This window comes from Anolis carolinensis, chromosome 1 (assembly GCF_035594765.1).
Source record: "Anolis carolinensis isolate JA03-04 chromosome 1, rAnoCar3.1.pri, whole genome shotgun sequence".
NCBI classification, from domain to species: domain Eukaryota; kingdom Metazoa; phylum Chordata; class Lepidosauria; order Squamata; family Dactyloidae; genus Anolis; species Anolis carolinensis.
The window spans coordinates 355,659,277-355,666,034 of NC_085841.1; the positions used below are offsets into that span (position 1 = coordinate 355,659,277).

Below are 6,758 nucleotides of genomic sequence, written 5' to 3' on the forward strand. Positions count from 1 at the left end.
ATATATAGATAGAGTAAAATAATACATGTAATAATAATAATAATAATAATAATAATAATAATAATAAATACAGGAAAATGATACAAGTAATAACCAATAGAGTAAAATAATAAATGTAATAATAATAATATCACAGTGAAATAATACATGTAATAATAATAATAATAATAATAATAACAATAATAATAGAGTAAAATAAATGTATAGTAGCAACAATAATAGAGAAAAATAATAAATGTACCACATATTCTCGAGTATAAGCTGACCCAAATATAAACCAACCCGGACCCTCACCCGAGTATAAGCTGAGGGGGGCTTTTCAGTCTTAAAAAAAGGGCTGAAGAACTAGGCTTATACTCGAGTATATCAATCTCCAATGCCAGATCACCTGGGAAAAGAAAATAATCTGGGATTACCTCCTAGGATATAAGGACAGTAGAGGGCCCCTTCCACATAGCTGTATAAAATCCACATTGAACTGGATTATATTGCAGTGTGGACTCAGCTAATCCAATTCAAAACAGATGTTGTGGATTATCTGCCTTGATATTCTGGATTGTATGGCTGTGTGGAAGGGCCCTTAAAGGGCCGGAGTCTTAGTAGACCACAGGCTCAACATGAGGCAAAAGCAGGTTAAAAAGTCAATGCAATTCTAAAATGCATTAATAGGAGAATAGTGTCTCAATCAAGGAAAATATAGTGCCAATATATTCTCCTCTGTTAAGATCTCACCTGGAGTACTGAATCCAGTTTTGGGCACCACAATTCAAGAAGGAAACTGACAAGTTGGAACTTGTCCAGAGAGGTAAAGTAAAGGTTTTCCCCTGACGTTAAGTCCAGTCATGTCTGACTCTGGGGGTTGGTGCTCATCTCCATTTCTAAGCCGAAGAGCAGGCGTTGTCCGTAGACACCTCCAAGGTCATGTGGCATGACTGCAGGGAGCGCCGTTACCTTCCTGCCGGAGCGATACCTATTGATCTACTCACATTGGCATGTTTTCGAACTGCTAGGTTGGCAGGAGTCCAGAGAGTCCAAAATGATAAAGGGCCCCAATGTGGGGCAGCTTGGGTAGATTTATCTTGGAGAAGAAAAGACTGAGAAGGGATGTGATAGTCATGTTTACATATTTAAAATGAAGTCACATTGGGGGGAGTATCATTTTTTTCTGCTTCTCTGGAGACTAGGATGCGAAGCAATAGATTCAAATTTCAGGTAAAGGTGTCATATTTTGTTTGTCAGCAGAATATGCTGCTTCGGGGTGTGTGGTGGATGGAGTCTCCTTCTCTGGAGGTTTGGATGCTTGGATGGCAGGCGTGTCCCTACGTGTCCTGCCTGGAGGGCCATTGGGGTCTCTTCCAGTTTAATAACTCCATGGTCCTATGTAATCACGACTGCCCCCTCTTCAGAATAATGATGGCATGGCCAAACTTTGGCTCTCCTCCCAGGTGTTTTGGACTTCAATTCCCACAATTCCTAATAGACTCTAACAACCACCATGTCAGACTACACAGAGAAACCATTGAAATCCACAAGCATGTGGACAATTTCAACAAAAAGGAGTCAACCATGAAAATGAACAAAATCTGGCTAAAGGTAAAGGTAAAGTAAAGGTTTTCCCCTGACGTTAAGTCCAGTCGTGACTGACTCTGAGGGTTGGTGTTCATTTCAAAGTCGAAGAGCCGGCATTGTCCATAGACACCTCCAAGATCATGTGGCCAGCATGACTGCATGGAGCGCCGCTACCTTCCCGCCGGAGCGGTACCTATTGATCTACTCACATTGGCATGTTTTCAAACTGCTAGGTTGGCAGGAGCTGGGACTAACAGCGGGTGCTCATTCTGCGGGATTTGAACCTGGGACCTTTTGGTCCGCAAGTTCAGCAGCTCAGCGCTTTAACACACTGCGCCACCAGGGGCCCCATCTGGCTGCCAATAGTAAAAATCTCGAAAAGGACAGTAAATAAAGAACAAAATTCTGGAAACAGGGGAATTCCAGGCATGAAATAATCAAGGCCAACTAACATCTCTCAACAAAGGATTCCCCCATATAGGAAACAGACAAGCTTTGAGCCACCCTGAGTCCCTTCGGGTGAGACGGGCAGGATATAAATGTGAGAAATAAATAAATAAATAAATTTGAAGCTGCAGGGCTATTCAATACTAATCAAGGTGGTCAACTGCAATATTCACACTTTTTTTTCCGTGTCAGGAGCAACCGGAGTTGCTTCTGGAGTGAGAGAATTGGCCGTCTGCAAGGACGTTGCCCAGGGGACGCCTGGATGTTTTGATATTTTACCACCCTTGTGGGAGGCTTCTCTCATGTCCCCTCATGGAGCTGGAGCTGAAAGAGGGAGCTCATTCGCGCTCTCCCCGGGTGGGATTCGAACCTGGCAACTTTCAGGTCAGCAACCCAACCTTCAAGTCACGAGGCTTTTATCCCCTAAGCCACTGGAGGCTCCTAATAGTCACACTTGCCTCTGGCAGACCCCACTTGCCTAGTTTCCAACAGACCTCACAACTCCAGAGGATGCCTGCCACAGATGTGGGTGAAACGTCAAGAAAGAATGCTTCTGGAACATAGCCATACAGTCCAGAAAACTTATAGCAACCTAGCTGGTAGGCTGTTAGGAATTGTGGAAGTTGAAGTCCAAAACACCTGGAGAGAGGGGCAAAGTTTGCCCATGTCTTGAAGAATGGATGTGTGTAGGCCGGACTGTGGCACAGGCTGGAAAGCAAGCCAGCTGCAACAAATCACTCTGACCAAGAGGTCATGAGTTTGAGGCCAGCCCATGCCTTGTCTCTGTTCTATGTTATGGCATTGAATGTTTGCCTTTATGTGTGCAATGTGATCCGCCCTGAGTCCCCTTCGGGGTGAGAAGGGCGGAATATAAATGCTGTAAATAAATAAATAATAGATGTGCGCAAGGACTGAACAATTCAGTTGGGGCACAAGTCTGCACCACCATCAGATGCATTTCTAGCCAGTGGTTTACTCAGTTTGGGATTCAAGACATCTTACAGCATATGATGGTGGTAGGCGCAGTGTGTTAAAGCGCTGAGCTGCTGAACTTGCAGACCGAAAGGTCCCAGGTTCAAATCCCAGGAGCGGAATGAGCGCCCGCTGTTAGCCCCAGCTCCTGCCAACCTAGAAGTTCGAAAACATGCCAATGTGAGTAGATCAATAGGTACTGCTCCGGCAGGAAGGTAACGGTGCTCCATGCAGTCATGTCGGCCACATGACCTTGGATTTGTCTATGGACAATGCTGGCTCTTCGCTTTAGAAATGGAGATGAGCACCAACCCCCAGAGCCGGTCACGAAAATTTTTACCTAACCTACAGCATATAAACACAGGTCCACATTCAAGGCAATGGATTCAAACTGAAGGACAAGAGGTCCCACTAAACATTAGGAAGAACTTCCTGAGAGTAAGAGCGTGGGGCTGTGATGGCATCTCCTTCAAGGCAGGTGGTTAAGCAAAGAATGGGGGGTGGCCTGTGTCCCTGCGTGGCCAAAGGGGGTCTGGCTGGATGGCCTAGGGGTTCCCTCCCTCCTTGGCTCCCAACACCTCCGGCAGGAGAACAAAGGCGGCTCCAGACAACAAAGACCGCCAGGTAGAAGCCGCGGCCAATCAGAGGGCAGGAGAGGCGAGGCCCCGCCCCGAAAAGAAAGGGAGGGGGCCCAACGAGAGGGGAAACCCACCCCAGGAAAGAATGGAAGGAAGGAAGGAAACATCCCTTGCAGGTTATGCAGCCCTCCAACCCAAAAGTGGGGAGGAAAACCCCTCTCTTCCAAAGGAAAGACAGGGAGGGGTGCCCTATCTCCATCTTTTCCTTCTTTCATGCCCTGTTTGTCCACTTTCCCGCCTAGAAGACGGACGAGAGGAAGGAAGGATGGAAAGGAGGGAGGAGAAGGAGAAGAAGCAAGGAAAGAAGGAGAAGGAAGTAAGGGAGAGGAAGGGAAGGAAGGAAAGAAAGAAAAAGGAAAGGGAAGAGGGAGGAGAGAAGGGAAGGAAGGAAGGAAAGAAGGAGAAGAAGGAAAGAAGGGAGAGGAAGGAAGAGTAAGAAAGAGAAAGGAAAGAAGGAGAGAAGGGAAGGAAGGAAGGAAAGAAGGGAGAGGAAGGAAGGAAGAGAAAGAAAGAGAAAGAAAAGAAGGAGAGAAGGGAACGAAGGAAGGAAAGAAGGGAGAGGAAGGAAGGAAGGAAGGAAGAGAAAGAAAGAGAAAGGAAAGAAGGAGAGAAGGGAAGGAAGGAAGGAAAGAAGGGAGAGGAAGGAAGGAAGGAAGGAAGGAAGGAAGGAAGGAAGAGAAAGAAAGAGAAAGGAAAGAAGGAGAGAAGGGAAGGAAGGAAGGAAAGAAGGGAGAGGAAGGAAGGAAGGAAGAGAAAGAAAAAGGAAAGAAGGAGAGAAGGGAAGGAAGGAAGGAAAGAAGGGAGAGGAAGGAAGGAAGGAAGGAAGAGAAAGAAAGAGAAAGGAAAGAAGGAGAGAAGGGAAGGAAGGAAGGAAAGAAGGGAGAGGAAGGAAGGAAGGAAGGAAGGAAGGAAGAGAAAGAAAGAGAAAGGAAAGAAGGAGAGAAGGGAAGGAAGGAAGGAAAGAAGGGAGAGGAAGGAAGGAAGGAAGAGAAAGAAAAAGGAAAGAAGGAGAGAAGGGAAGGAAGGAAGGAAAGAAGGGAGAGGAAGGAAGGAAGGAAGAGAAAGAAAAAGGAAAGAAGGAGAGAAGGGAAGGAAGGAAGGAAAGAAGGGAGAGGAAGGAAGGAAGGAAGAGAAAGAAAAAGGAAAGAAGGAGAGAAGGGAAGGAAGGAAGGAAAGAAGGGAGAGGAAGGAAGGAAGGAAGAGAAAGAAAAAGGAAAGAAGGAGAGAAGGGAAGGAAAGAAGGAAGAGGAAGGAAGGAAGAGAAAGAAAGAGAAAGGAAAGAAGGAGAGAAGGGAAGGAAGGAAGAGAAAGAAAGAGAAGGGGAAGGAAGGAAGGGGAAGGAGAAGAAGGAAGGAAGGAAGGGAGAGGAAGGAAAGAAAGAGAGAAGGGAAGGAAGAAGGGAAAGGATAAGAAAGGAGAAAGGGGAAGGAAGGAAGGAAGAAGGGAAAGGATAAGAAGGGAGAAAGGGGAAGGAAGGAAGCAGAAGGAGTGATGGGAAAGGAATAATTGTAACTGGTTTAATTGTTTTTAATGCTTGATACTTATATATTCCTGGACGTTATTATGCTTTGTGTGATGCTATGCTAATGATACTATATATATATATATATATATATATACATATATATATACACACACACACATATATATATATATATATATATATATATATTCTATATATAACATATTGTATATACATATAACATTGCTCATATTATAATGTAATTCAATATAATACTAATAATAATATAATATCAATTATATATTCTATGTAATATTACTAATAATATTACAGTATAGTGGTTTGGTACAATATAGTAACATATCATGCTGATATTGTGCTATGCTAATAATATAATATATTGTATGTAGGTATAATTTGTTAACCGCTCTGAGTCCCCTTTGGGGTGAGAAGGGCGGGATATAAATGTAGTGAATAAATAAATAAGGGGAAGGAAGAAAGGAAGGAAACAAGCAAGGAAGGAAAGAAGGGGAAGGAAGGGGAAGGAAGAAGGGAAATTGAAAGGAGAAGGAAGGAAGGAAAAAGAAAGGGGAAGGAAGGAAAGAGAAGGAAGGGAGGAGAACAAGGAAGGAAGGAAGGAAGAAAGGAAGGAAGCTTGTGCTCAGCGCTCAAGCTTCCAAATATGAAGAAGCAAAGCAAAGGGAAAGATGAAAGCTAATGAAGCCACATTCCTTCGCTCGCTCCGTTTGCGCGTTCGGTGGTTTTGCCTTTTGTTTCCCCCAAGTTGCCTGTTTCTGCCTAAAGGAGAGATTGAGGGCAGAGGGATGGGAAGGCGGACCAGGGAGGCGACTGACACTCCTCCTGCTGCCAGGGGACCCTTGCGAAGCCCCTCCACCAAGAAGAAGAGGACGCGACTCACGGGTCTTCTCCAGGCGCTCCTCGCTCTTTCTCTTGGAGTCAGTCCTCTCTCGCCTTCCTTCTTTGCTTGCTTTTCTTTCTTCCCTCCCGGCTTTGGCTTCAAGAGCGGCAACTCCGCCCCGGTTTTGCTTCCTCCGCTTCCAAGCGCCAAGACGAAGAAGAAGAGGAGGAGGAGGAGGAGAAAGGCGGCCGTTTGGGAAAGCCTAGATCTCGCCCTGCCTCCAAGGGAAGGGAAGGCGCGCCGAAAGCAAGGAGCCTCTCCCTCCCTCCCTGGCTTGCTTCCTCCCTCCTGGGCTGGGCCTGGAGGGGCTTTTCCTCGCCTCCTCCTCCTCCTCCTCCTGCTCTTCTCCCTCCCCCTGGATCTGGGCAAACAAACAAACAGCACGTGGCCGAGGCCGAGCAGAGCCCGCCTCCGGAGGTGGGTGGGCAGCAAAAAGGAAAGAAGGGCTCCTGCATTGTAAGTGGAAAGCTCCTGGCCACCGCTTACACTGCCATCACCATAACAAGCAGCAGCTTCAAGCCACAACTCTTGATTAGTGCTGGACCTATAGATATATTAAGAAAATCAGTCTGTTTATTTGTCCCACAAAGACTCCTCTGTGACTTGATGGATCTGGACCACACTTGGCGCACAGAACCTTTCATTACTCAACTTGAAATAATTGTGGTGTTGGGGTTGTTGTATGTTTTCCGGGCTGTATGGCCATGTTCTAGAACAGGGGTCCCAAACTAAGGCCCGGGGGCCGGATGCG

General features: G+C 46.0%; 1 protein-coding gene across 1 annotated transcript in view; it reads right to left on the reverse strand.

The window, feature by feature from the left end:
- syne2 (spectrin repeat containing nuclear envelope protein 2) overlaps positions 1–6,140 on the reverse strand; it is a 325,700-nt gene extending 319,560 nt beyond the window's left edge. The window contains exon 1 of the mRNA XM_062967506.1: positions 6,008–6,140. The gene's annotated coding sequence lies outside the window, so the exon portion shown is untranslated. The remainder of the gene's footprint in view (positions 1–6,007) is intronic.
- Between the last annotated feature and the right edge of the window lie 618 nt (positions 6,141–6,758).